The 13,781-nt window shown below is 40.6% G+C and overlaps 1 pseudogene; it reads right to left on the bottom strand.

The window, feature by feature from the left end:
- Nucleotides 1–11,860: 11,860 nt before the first annotated feature.
- On the bottom strand, nt 11,861–12,570 carry LOC132662327 (AP-3 complex subunit sigma-1 pseudogene; annotated as a pseudogene).
- Nucleotides 12,571–13,781: the final 1,211 nt, after the last annotated feature.

Here is a 13,781-nt window from a genome sequence, read left to right as displayed (position 1 = left end):
GTATGGAAAAAGTGTTGGACAATTAGTCTATATCCTTGTTTGCAAGGAAGGCATTCAATCTTTCAGCACAAGTAGCTGTTACTTGACTTTATACTTCCTGGTAACTTCTCACACTCTGGTGTAATTTAAGACCAACCTCCACTCATTCAGTGGAAGTTTACTCTCTGCTAAGCCCTTCATACTCCAGAAGAAACTCAGATTTTATTATTTTTCCATGTAGTTAATTACAATTCTCTTTCACCTAACTTTAAAAAAATATATATACCGTTCTGTCTATTCGTTATTCATCTTCCCGTGTCTTCCCTGAACTCTCTTGGCTCATCCAAATCTCCTATAAATTGAAGCATACAGAAGCAGACTTAGGCACTGGGGACGCCACAGCCAGGATTTAGAACAGAGAAACTGACAGCCCTCAGTTCTATCGTGCTCAAGACCTACCCGTTGTTCCATTTGAACACAGCAAGGTACAAACTACCTTAACAGAATATGGCTCCATGGACTCACAATCAGTTTGCCTAAATTCCAGGTTGTTTCACTGAGAAAACTAAGGTATTGGGGGTTGACATTTGAGGTGAACAACAACAATGACAACAGCAGCAACAACTGGTTTTTCAAATGTTTCCCAAGGTCCCAAGATTGTGTCTGAATGGACCTGCTAGCCTTCTGTCTCTCGCTTGTCCCCTCATTGGACAATGTGGCACTGGGCTGTCTACATCAGAGCCAGCTAAGAAGCAAATCATACACTCCTTGCATTCTGCAGGATTTCTCCTCCCGCCCCCACCCCTGCCGGGTTAAATGTGTTTCACCTTTGGAATAAAGTGGTGTGATATTCAAACATCTCCTAATGAGGCTCTCAGACTTAGGGCTTTGTGATTTTACTCACCTGAGTGGTTTCCCTTAAGCCTACAGAAAAGACAGTTGCGAGGTTTAATACCATCTCTCTTTTGTTAGGAAGCCAGAAACCAAGACTGTCAGTCAGTTAAGACACAGTGATTGTGTTCACGCTTTAGCCACATGAAGGTATAGACATGTTACCACTCGGGCTCAGCTAGGCTGTAGTCTAGGTTAACATCACATCACTGACAGTCTCAACTTCACAGTCTTTAAGAAATATTTCTAGAATGTGCAGAGGGAAGAGGGAGGTTCTTATCTCTGTTCATAAGGTAATATTCATCATATTTATTATGCCTGTTACAGGAGTGGGGAAATCAACCACCAGAAATCAATCTTTCCCAAATAACTCCCTAGAAATATGGCTGTCTTCTGGGGTAAAGGCTAAGGGGGAAATATCCCAGGTCTGTGTAAAATGGCCTGGTTGGGAATCAAGAGACCTGCCACCAATTAGCTAAATAAAGTCTAGTTGGGTGATGTCATCCATTTGGGTCATTGTTTTCTTTCTACGAGGAGGGATATCAATATCTCTCCTCCCTAACAATGAAGGATAGTGTGAACATTATACTGATGCAAAAGATGAGGAAACTCTTTGAATATAGAAGTCCTAGGAGAAAATGATGTGTTTTCGTATTTTCTGTTGCCCTGATGGAGTGAATCAAACACATCTCTTCATCACCTCCACACCCACATAAGGGTGTTTCAGGTTTGTAGATACCAGGGGACTCATAGTCTGGAACCAGAATAATGCTTAGAAAATCATGGGGCTGAGGTTCCTGGGCTTAGGAGGATCCAAGGACAGAATAAGGGCTCCTGTGAGCTATCCACTTTTCAAGGGATGTTGTTAGGATTGGAGAACAGAAGAGGAAACAGTCACATCATATCCTTCAGCCAAAGGAGACTTGCGGAAGAGAAAGCCTGTAGAATAAACCATATGGATCGTGAAATGACCAAAGGGGTTCGTTTGGGGGGACTGAGGCAAGTATACCTGCAAAAAAGGTGATGGAGGTGATAAACTTGCAGTTCAGTGTTGTTAGTATGAGGTGTAAAAATCTCCTTACTCCCAACTTGACAAAGAATCAAGCACTATCCTTGGTCTCCAGCATGACCCATATTTGGAGCATAACCAATGTTCTTAGGGGTTGTGAATTCATGGGCCTGATTTCATAAATCCTTGCAGAGTTTAGTTTGACAATGGGGCTTGTTAAATCCTACCGAGGAGCGTTCAACCCATGCGCAGCCAAATAAGTGCTCACTGGTGTCTCAGAGGCAGGACTCTGTGACTTTTATCCTGGTTTCCATCTGATTGCAATCCCCAAGCTAAAGGGTCATGGTTGAACACTGATCTTTTCATACTACAGAATTCAGAAGAGTAGGGACTGGGTTTAGAATAGAATAGGGAAGAGAGCCCAGGCTTTGGAGTCAGGCAAATGTAGGATCAAACTACTCATTCTCCCTGTGCATCAATGTCTCCGTCTATTGGCAATAATCATGGCTTCCTCCTATGGTCGTTCTGAGGCTTAAAGGCACCCTGACATACATTCCAGTACAAGTTGGAAGTCTGAGTGATAATTCACTTATCCCTCATGCAATCTTTATGACTGTTTGGCACAGAGCAGGCGCCTTGCTGGTGGGAACGGTGGGTATAGCCACATCTGTACAGGTTAAAGAAAGAACATAATGTGTGCTTAATAAAATGATAATTTGGAATATTCCTAAAGGAACAGAAACCTGAATTTTCTACACATGGGCAGCCAACTTTTAGGAATCCACAGCTTTGTTTTTTGTGTTTATTTTTGTTCCTTTTTTGCTTCCTTGCTTATTTTTCTAGCTGCTAAAATAAAGACACTTATTATAAAGACATTATTATTTGGAAAACTTTGTTCACCGTAGCAAATATCTCCCAAGCATGTCAATTGCCCTAGATCTTTCAGGAAATTCTATATTTAATCAGCCCCAGACTATTTTTAGATGAAGTACAGTATAAACAGTTAAGGCAACTGCTTAACCTGGGAATTGTAATACATCTTTCTGGCACAATCCTCCCATTTTTCAAATTAACAAATGAAGGGTACGTGGGTGGCTTGGTCGGTTAAGCATCTGACTCTTGATTTTCTATCAGGTCATGATCTCATGGTTCTTGAGTTCCAGCCCCGTGTTGGGCTCTTTGTTGATAGTGTGGAGCCCTGACAGTGCTCAGCCAGGGATTCTCTCCTCTCTCTCTCTCTCTCTCTCTCTCTCTCTCTGCCCCTCCCCCACTCACACTCTCTCTCTAAATAAATTTTAGAAAATGAGGATAATGAACTGGATCTTCAGTCCCCGTGCGTATTGACATAGGGGTGGGAAGGAGGATTACAATATGGATTACCATAAGTGACTACGCCCCCAAGACACATCTTTTCTGGCAACTCCTTCTCATTCCCAGCTCTAGAATTTTGTTCTCACCTCTTGCTACCCGACGATTCGTCCTCCATCCTGCCACCAGTCACCTGCACTCACTTCTTCATCCTTTGTGGATGAACAAACCCTGTGGGCTTAGATGTAGTGCCTGCTCATAAAGCTTGGGGTCCCTCCACTAAGCAAATTCAAAGCTCTCTGTCAACTTTCAGATGACGAACTAGTATAAATATCAAGAGCCAGCGCAGGTGACTCTCACACAAGTTAATGATGTAGTTTGGGGAGTAGAAAGAAGTTTTCTAGCCTGGGTCAGACTTAGACTTAAATTCTTTCTTACAGTTAATGGTTGTGTGGCTTTGGGCAAGTCACTTCAGTCTCTGACACTCCATTTCTTATTTCATTTTTAATGTGGAGATCAAAACAGCAACAGCTGTTGTTTTGTCCACAAATATATTTGTAACTTGCCCCTCCGAGCAGGCCTTTGATATGTTTTGGTTCACTTATCTCTTATCTAATGCAATGAATCATTTTTTACCATGTGAATGTGTGTTACTGCCAGTTGGAGTGGAAAGTCATCATGGTAGAAATTCTGTTGAAGAAGGTAGGTTTGTGATGATGGTAGAGTCTAAGAAATCCCAAGAGATTCCAGGAGGGAGGTGAGGGGAGTAATAATGGGTCAAAAGACTGACTGACACTTCCCATTGACAGTTAAAGAAAGAATGGTGTACATATGAAATTCAGTGCTATACAGGTTTCAGGGACTGGAACCTTTGTCACCTTCCAGACTTAAAGTCCTAAGAGAGTCTGAGGCACAGTTTTGTAAGAGACACAGATAGGAAGTGAGACCATATAAGATGTCCATTCTAGCTTTATGGAGACCTCCTGGGATGATACACAGTTTCAAATCTTCTTGGATTTCCCATGGCAGATTCTTTAATGGGGTGGTGGGTTGAGAGGGGATGAAAGAAGGATAAATGGAGATTACAGTTGATGGGGCTTCAGCGAAAGCTCACCTTACTGCAGGTCCCAGTATCAAAGCAAGTCCTCTGATGTTCCCAGGTTGTCCGTGCATAGCTCTGAGGGATCAGCAAGTTCCCCACGGTACCCTGAAAATTTGGAAAATTTGCGTAGCTTCCAAGAAAAAGTCTTAGCAGTAAGAGGAATGCCCCCTAGAGATAGCCATAACTGGGTTCAAATCCAGTTCTGTTCCTTGCCAGCTGTGTGACCTTATACAAATTTATTCAACTTCTTGTGGACTCTTTTTCTCACCATAAAATGGAGGCAATGATAATGCATTGGGTTTTCGAGACAACAAAGACGATAATAACTTTAACTGAACTCTAGTGCCTGACACTCAATACACTGTTGTGATTATTCTTAATTTGTTATTAGAATTCTCTTTAGTCAGGATCTGTTAAGGAACCAGCCCATTTTAGAGATTAAATATATAAAGAGAATCGGAAACTGAGAAGTATAATGGGGCAGGAGAAATTAAGACTTAGGAAACTTGAGTGGGGTCAGCTAGTCTACTGGTATTGTTGATGAAAGGTCTTAATGCTAAAAAGGGGTTAAATCCTGATCTATTTGATGAGAAGTGGCACGACAAGGTTTGGAAGGATGAAGAGAAGAGATGTCTTTAAAAACCACAAGCAAATAAAGAGCCTTTAACATTTCCTACCTTCCTAGTCTCGGTGGAATTTGGAGAATTAATGAACTAATATCTACAAAGTACTTAGAGACTATCAAATGAAAGAAATATAGAAATCCCAAGTAGTATTGTAATTTTATTAAACATTTATTGAACATGGTACAGAATATATAGGTAACTATACTTTCTACCCAGAGGGTTTAGAATATAATTGCAATGTTTTTATTAATCATCTTGAGGGCAGAGGGAGTTCTAGCTAAACAGGAAGTTTGAAATATCTCTGAAGAATCCAGATGGATATCGCATCTGGTCACCATAATTTTTTCCCTGAATTTCTAGAACACAATTGTAGTGTTGTCATTATACAACACTAATATTGATACCGATACTTGTGATAATAATAAAAGCCAAACAAATAATATGCCAGACACTCTGCTGTGTCTAGGTACTTCATATAGATTGTCTGTAAACTTGATAATGAATCTTGAGAGACAGGATTAATATCCCCATCATATAGGTGAGTAAATTGAGGGTAAAGAAGTTATTCAATATTTCATGGCTTGGAAGAGATGTATTTGACCCTATAAGCCTGCAAAGACTTGCTCCTGGATTGTGTTTTTTCCCATCATCATTAAAGACAGTTGGATATTCTGGGGGTGACTGAGTGGCTCAGTCAGTTAAGTGTCTGACTTCGGCTCAGGTCATGATCTCGCAGCTTGTGAGTTCGAGCCTCGTGTCAGGCTCTGTGCGGACAGCTCATGGCACAGAGCCTGCATCAGATTCTGTCCCTCTCTCTCTGCCCCTCCCCTGTTCATGCTCTCTCTCTCTCCCTCTCTCAAAAATAAATAAACATTAAAAAATTAAAAAGAGAGTTGGATATTCTGGGAGTATAAGAACAGTATGACTCCAGTTGTGGTTCTAAGCTAGAAGTTCTTAACCTAGAGTCCATAGACCCTGTCTAAGGTGTTCATGGAATGCCCTGAAATTCTTTACAAACATGCCTATTTAATGTGTTTATGCAATTTTCTGGAGAGTAGGTCTAGAAACTTCATCAGGTTCTTGAAGGAATTTATAATCCAAATAAGAGTAAGAACCACTGTGCCAATCTTGGGCCAACTCTGTATAGTGGACTGTGTCTACTAACATGCTTAGCATGAGCCTAATCCTTAACTACTTACCTCAGATATGACAGCACTCAATGATGTGTGTGTGTGTGTGTGTGTGTGTGTGTGTGTGTGGCAGGTTCAGGGTCTATTTTCCACTTTCCTTCAGTTGACTTCTATGCTTCCTGTTTTTCAGTCTTCTCTTATGAGAGGTATTGGAGAAAGGTCTGTACTCAGCCTCGACCCAGGCCCATCTTAAATCCTAGCTCTTCAGTTATATGTTCACGGACTCTCACAGAGGAGCTAACTATACCCTTATTTGTGTACAGCTCAGTATAAACCCTTATTCAACACATTGTGCTGCATAGTAGTTGTTTGTTTATGCATTCATTCCCTTCCTCAGACTTTGCATTTCCCTTGAGCGAGAAGTATATAATATTCATCTTTTTTATTTATTCTAGGCAGTATGCATAGCATAGTGCCTAGAATACAGTCAGTACCCAGTGAAAGTTCAAGAAATAGATGATTGGTAGATCGATCGATGGATGGACTGACAAGAGAATACACCTGTTATAGTCTTGCAAGCTAAGATATTGAAGGGCATATATTAGTAGGTAAGAACTCACTAACTTTAAGCTAGCTTATACTCACACTTATGTTAGTAAAATTGGTGATAAGTATGGGAAGGGGATCACATGTGGATTCATGCTTCCCTTACACTGATGGGTATAGAAGGACAATTTGGTATAATAGAATTTTGCAAGGGGTATAACTTTTCCATTTAGGAGAATAAAGTTAGGTGATTGGAAAGCCATAGCATGCTGTCGAGCTTATATCAGTTTTCCAGCCCTTTGCAAAAGGCACACTGTAGCTGACTTTTCAGCTCCGGCTTTATGCAATTTGGCCTAATAGACAGCGAAAGCTTTTCATGCTCACAAAAACCTAATATTAGCATCTCAGTAATGTATTCAAGTTGCCACCTACCCATACGGGCTGCATATCCTTGGAGGAGCCTAATAGGACAAGAGAATTCCTGCTATTTTAGAGTACCTTTGACAGTGAAGAGAATAATAATTTTAAACAATCTATCAGGCTTACATTTAGTGAAAATTCCTGGCTTGTTAGCCCGGCTAATCTTTGAGTTATCTGTGTTTGAACAGAAAATGCTGTTATCTCTTATCCCATCTATTCCTGTGGTGAGCAATGGGTCTGTACTCACTGCTGGAACCTGTCCTGATAATATCATCCTCATCACCATGGGAACGCTGTCCTTTTGCAAAGATGAGAGTTAAGTCCACCCTAAAAACGTCTAAGCGCTCTCTTGAAGTATAATCAGAATTCTCCAGTGAGATTTAGGTATAATCTGTGAGGGGTGACACGGAAGAATAAATATTTCTGCGTTTTACTGTAAGTCTTCCTGAATTCCAAGACTTAAAACAGAAACTCCTGTCTTCAAATAAAGAGATAAAAGAAATATCCTTTTACAGAGGTAGTTGGGTATTCACCCAGTAAGATAATCTGTGATTTGTACTTTGTAGGCTACACTAGAATATCCTTCCAACCCTCACATAAGCCTTGTTCCCTGGCATCTCAGGAGAATAAAACCCTAGGACGAAGAAAAGTTGTCTGGGTTTTTTTTTTTGGTATAACTCCCTTGATCCTTTGGGCTGTAAAAAAAAAAAAAAAAAAAAAAAAAAAAAAAAAAAAAGAGCTGTACGTTTGCTACTCTTTGGTAAAGCATACTGACTTCACGGATATGTGGCTCATTTTCTTCCCGCATTTGTTCAGTGGGGATTATACTAGGGAAGTTCTGAGATTTTCACCTAGTGGGGGGGAAAAAAAAAGATTTGTGGCATGTGAGATAACACTTCAGCTCCTAAAGGGACATGTTATACATTCCTTGAATCCAGTGGCCTCTAAAGCAGCCCTGTCTGTGTCGACATTGAGACTACAAAGATAATTACTTTTTTTTAAGCATTAGTCTATCACTAAAGTTACACATTTGGGGAAGACTATTTGTCCTGTTTGTCTTTGTCATGTCAGAAGCTGTGGCTGAGCCCATGGGAACATGTCCGTATTGACATCACCTTACTTTGTGTGTTTTTTTTTTTTTTGTTGTTTTGTTTTGTTTTGTTTTTTTGTATCCCAAGAAGTGTCCTGGCCAGTGGTTTCAATAGCCAATGGAACCCTAATAGAGTAGGCAGAGTCCTTGGATGAGTAGTGCCAGTGGCTTTTGTGGAAGCCAAAGAAGGAAAGACAAAGGGACTAGACCCACACCTTCTAGGTTATGGGATTCTGACTCTGAGTCAAGTATCAGGGGAAGCTGACAGTTGAAGGAAACACAGGCACTCTTAAAGGGCAACACATCATTCCCCTCTTATGTTGGAAAACAATGTCCCTGAGACTCAGGCTCAGAGAATTGCAGTAATTTACTTAGAATCATAGAACCGATAGGTTTGAGAACTGGATTTAACTCCGTACCCCAAGATCCAGGCTGCCAAATTTCTGTCATTTTTAGTAAAAAGACTGTTTTAGAGTTGGGCTTGAATTTTATCCAGACATCCTTCAAATCTGTGAGTTGCTTACTACATTTACTTAACACCCTCCCCAGCCTCACTATATGCTGTTCTCTTATCTTCACAAAGGCCCTGGCAACGTCCGTGAAGAAGAAATTCATCTTTTCTTTGCCAACATTAGTAAGAGACAGTAAAGAGCAGTAAAGGTACACCCAGCAAACTCAACCCTTAGAAAACCCAAACTTAACTTCAACAGGGAATCCAGTTCAATTTTTAAAAGCAACTCATTTGGGGAAGGTTTTGAAATTTTGCACTTACTTGAAGATTATAGGAAATTGAATTAAGAGGCTCTTTGACCCTCTGCTAGCTGGGATATAGATCAGAGCTCAGACTGGCTGCTGCCTTATGTTGGCAAAGTGATTTGGGCAATTCATCCACAACCTGCCTTTTGATCTGTAACATAGAAGTAAGGAGTCATGATTGGTTTAGTCTCATTGATTGGGTGCTCAAGTGCATGTGGGAACTCGAACGCTGGGATACTGCAGATACAGTTGAATACCCAGTCCACAGGGCTGCTAAAAAGGAATCTTTCTAAAATGCAAACCTGCTTATCACTCCCATTCCCCACCCCCCACCTTAACACCCTTTAGTGACTTTCTTTTCCCATCAGAACAATGCCAAAGTCATTTTTCTGACATTCAGGCTGGCTGCAATATGGCCGCTTACCATCTCCTATCCTTCCTACCACATAGACCAGCCCTTGCCATTTAAATGCGGTCCTTAGGCAAATGCTAGACGCTCCATCTGGAACTTCATCCTTCTAACCCCGCCACTTCCAAGGTCAATAATTCCAGGAAGCCTTATCCTTGTTGGCATTAGACTGCGTTAGGGCTTCTCCTGTACTTTCACAGCACTTTATATAAGATCCCCATCACACTATATTGTGATTAGTGATTTTCTTATGCATATCACCATCTTCCCAGGAGCTTTTTGAGAATGGGGACTGTCTCCTGTTCAATTATATGTTTCAAGTATCAACCTAGGTATGTAGGAAAACAGTAAATGGATATTCAGTATTTGTGCTTTAAAAGGAGATTAGGAATGCAAGATATAGACCTTGTCACAAAACCATAATTCTTTAATCTCAATCTAAGTAACCTATATGCCATACAAAAACCACATACGATTACTCCAGGCATATTTTGTGACTCTTGAGATTTGCAACCTGGCGGTTATGGTTCAGTTCGGGTACAACTGAATTCCCACCCCAACTGCTGAGCTACGGCAAGGATACAGGTGAATAAAAAAGAAGGGCCGCTCAGTGTAGATTCTAGAAGGTAGCCTGTAAAACTCAGAAGGTTTCAGCCAGCGAGCTGATGGGTGGGGGCTGATATCCAAGTCCAAGGAAACAGTTCCATGTCAGTATCAGCATGCTAGTGAATAATAGAGGGAACACACCGTTGAGAAAAGGCCCCTGTAGAAAATCTCCACAGAGAGAGAAACTTAGCAAACCGCAGCAACCTTCAGAACCGTCCAAGATATTTAAGGCATTTTTTCCCTCCCCAAATAGATTCATTTATTTTCCCCCAAAATGAGTTCCTTTTTTAGATTTTTACGAAGTCCTTCAGCATACCTCTATCCTTCCAGTCACCTAAAAATATAAAAGTTGGAGGCTATGCAGTGTCTTGTACTCTTTTATTTCTAATCATTAATGGTAATGAAAATAATAATGGTAATAACAATAGTGGTCGTGGTAAGTAGTATTTATTGCTGCTATGTCCAAGGCACCATTTAAGTTTCCACTTACTTGAGATCTACAAGAACCCATTTGAGAGTGATCATCCTATTTCTACAGATTTATTTAGTTTTAAAGTCTTTATGTAAATTCCAGTGTAGTTAACATACAAGAACCCATTTGAGAGTGATCATCCAATTTCTACGGATTTATTTAGTTTTAAAGTCTTTATTTAAATTCCAGTTTAGTTAACGTACAGTGTTATCTTAGTTTCAGGTGTGCAATATAGTGATTCAACACTTCATATATCACTCTGTGCTCATCACAACAAGTGCCCTCCTCAATCCCCATCACCTATTTCACTCCTATCATCCACCCACCTCCCCTCTGGTCACCATCACTTTGTTCTTTATAGTTAAGGGTTTGTCTCTTGGTTTGTCTCTCTCTTTCCTTTTTTCCTCTTTGCTCCTTTGTTTTGGTTCCTAAATTCCACGTATGGGTGAAGTCATACTGCATTTGTCTTTCTGACTGGATAGTCCCATGTTTAAAATTAAAAAACAAAACAAAACAAAACAAAACCTGAAACAATGGAATAATAAATAACCCTCCCAAGGTCACACGTGTCATGAAGAAGGGGGCAGGATTTGTACCCAAACAGCCAGTGTCAAGAGTGCTTCCTCCTCTGGATGCTACAACACGCCATTACCAATTCTTAGTGATCCTTGTGCTAAAACGTATCCCATTGCTTTCCATAGGTTGGCATTCCCACATACACTGATTTTGTGACTGCCTTGCTAACCAACTTCCTGGTCAGTCTTTTGCTCTGGTCTCCCTCCATTCTGGCTCATCCCTTATCCCTATGGGACTAGGAAGGCAACGTGGTGTTGGTGGAAAGCATACGGGTCTGTGAATCATGAAAACCTAGACTGAGGCTATAAATCTGATATGTTTACCTATGTCCATTTATTTACCTTTCTTTTTTTTTATTTAACAGTGATAAAATATACTTTTATTTACTTTGTTGAGTCAGTTGTTGCTAAAGTAGCTGTCAGGCAAACAGAAAGGTGCTTTAGAAGTCCAGTTACCTTGGAGTTTATTTAAACTAAGAGAAAAAGGTCATAATGTTTTCATGCAATACATACTCGGTTCTTTAAATAACAAGTGTGACAAATAACAGAAAGAACTATGGAATGCTGCACGGGTGATCCATACAAAACAGCAACAGTTTGGATTGTACATAGTTGAAAGAAATGCCTCAGACACTTTTTGAAATACTGTAGTAGTCCATACATAGAGGCATGCCTTAGGTGGGCACGGGAATGCAGTTTAGAAAAGAAAGGGAACTATCACACTAGAACGATCCCATTTCTTCAAAATCACTGAGCAGGAAAAGCCACATTGAACTTCCATACGGGTTTTACACAACTTCTCTATAGTACCTTGACTTCAATCCAAGAACAAAAGTTAAGAGTCTCCTCCTCTATTTTTGGTAAATGACTTCATGGTGAACTTAGATGAGTTCTCCCCCTGGATTTTACCCAGGAGTGGCCTTTTAAATTTTGTTTTTTTATTATTTAAAAGAGAGCAGGTTTGGCGCTTTTATACTGATGTCACCCATGTTAATATTTCTTGGTATCTCAGGAAGATTCATATTCTTTACAGCTGATACAGCATGGGCTGGAGCTCCTACTAAGCCAGCCTCTGACTTTTCCAGTTTATTTGATGCGTCAATTTGTGTAACAATCTCATTCATGTTGGTCTCCAGCACCATTCCCCCCATCACCGTTTCTGCAAGAATATTGTGAACCTTGTCGACATGGAAAATTAAATTCAGTTCACAGACATTTTCAAAACACTTGTCTAACGTTTCCACAAATACTTGAATTAGATCTAAAATGCCAAGTTCACTTTTCTGAAGAATCCACACAGAAGGCAAAATATAATGTTGCATATAAATCAGTTTGTTGTCAGGTCCTCCAATTAACAATCCTCCTTCTAGGAAATTACAAACATTTTCATCTCTCTTAGATACCAAATGGAATCTCTCCCTGATGATTTGTTGTTGTGTATCTTCACTGTAGCGGCTGGTAGAACTTGGAGACTTGCGGCTTCCTGTGGTTGTTGAAGATGAGGGTTGCCCTGAACATGGCTGAGCCGGGCCGACTGGGTGGGTGCTGGGGGCCAGGGTGGGGGCCTTTATTTACCTTTATAATAATTCCAATTATTTACCTCAAGAGTTTTTGTAATAGTCAAATGACATAACGTAGTGAATTGTACCTGATGTACAGCAGGTTGTCTATTGTAATTTCCCCGTGGAAACAAACTGTATATGGTAAAAAAAAAAAAAAACAAACCAAAAACCAATAAGCAACTTGTTTCCCACCTCCATTTAGATCCTTCTCTGCATAAAAGATAAATAAATCCCACTCTCTTCACCACAATACTGTGCTGTGAGTGCAGAGCCTGACATGGGGCTTGATCTCATGAACCATGAGATCATGACCTAAGCCAAAATCAAGAGTCTTATATTTAACTGACTGAGCCTTCCAGGCACTCCTCTTCTTTTTTCCAAAATGTTTATTTACTTTGAGAGAGAGAGAAAGAGAGAGAGAGAGCAAGTGGGAAAGGGGCAGAGGGAGAGACCGAATCCCAAGCAGGCCCTGTGCTATCAGTGCAGACCCTATAACTGTGAGATCATGACCCAAACCGAAATCAAGAGTCAGTCGCTTAAGCAATGGATCAACCCAGGTTGCCCACACATTATTTCTGAGATATCCCTTTAAACTTATTCTATTCCATAATTTTACTTACAAAATTTTCTTCTTTCTTTCTTTCTTTCTTTCTTTCTTTCTTTCTTTCTTGTTTGATGTTTACTTTTGAGAGAGAAAGATAGGGAACGAGGGGGGAGGGGCAGAGAGTGAGGGAGACACAGAATCTGAAGCAGGCTCTAGGCTCTGAGCTGTCAGCATAGAGCCCGACACGGGGCTTGAACTCACCAACCATGAGATCATGACCTGAGATGAAGTTGGAGGCTTAACCGACTGAGCCCCCTGGGCACCCCGCTTACGAAGTTTTCTTTATGCAGGATACGGTTTAAATTATATTAAAATTTGAGGGGCTCAGGTCATGATCTCACAGATCGCAAGCTCTAGCTTCAAGTTGGGCTCTGTGCTGACAGTGCGGAGCCTGCTCGTGATTCTCTCTTTTCTTCTCCCTCTCCCCCACCCCACATTCTCTCTCTCTCTCTCTCTCTCTCCCTCTCTCAAAATAAATAAAAATTTAACAAAAGTTGACAGGAAATAACTTTAGTGGGCCACAGGACCATGGACTTCTAGCTACACAGAATGATGGGACAGAATTTGGAGGAGATTTTATCAGAAAGTATGTGATGATCTTGACACTTCAGTAAATCTTGCTTGCACATCAGCTACCAAATGCACTCGCTTTGTCATTGGGGCCAAATATCAGTTGGGTCCCACTGTTTCCATTTC

The sequence above is a fragment of the Panthera onca genome, chromosome D1, assembly GCF_046562875.1.
Source record: "Panthera onca isolate mPanOnc1 chromosome D1, mPanOnc1 haplotype 2, whole genome shotgun sequence".
NCBI classification, from domain to species: domain Eukaryota; kingdom Metazoa; phylum Chordata; class Mammalia; order Carnivora; family Felidae; genus Panthera; species Panthera onca.
The sequence above is the reverse complement of the archived record's forward strand: the minus strand, read 5'-3'. Positions and strand labels throughout refer to the sequence as shown.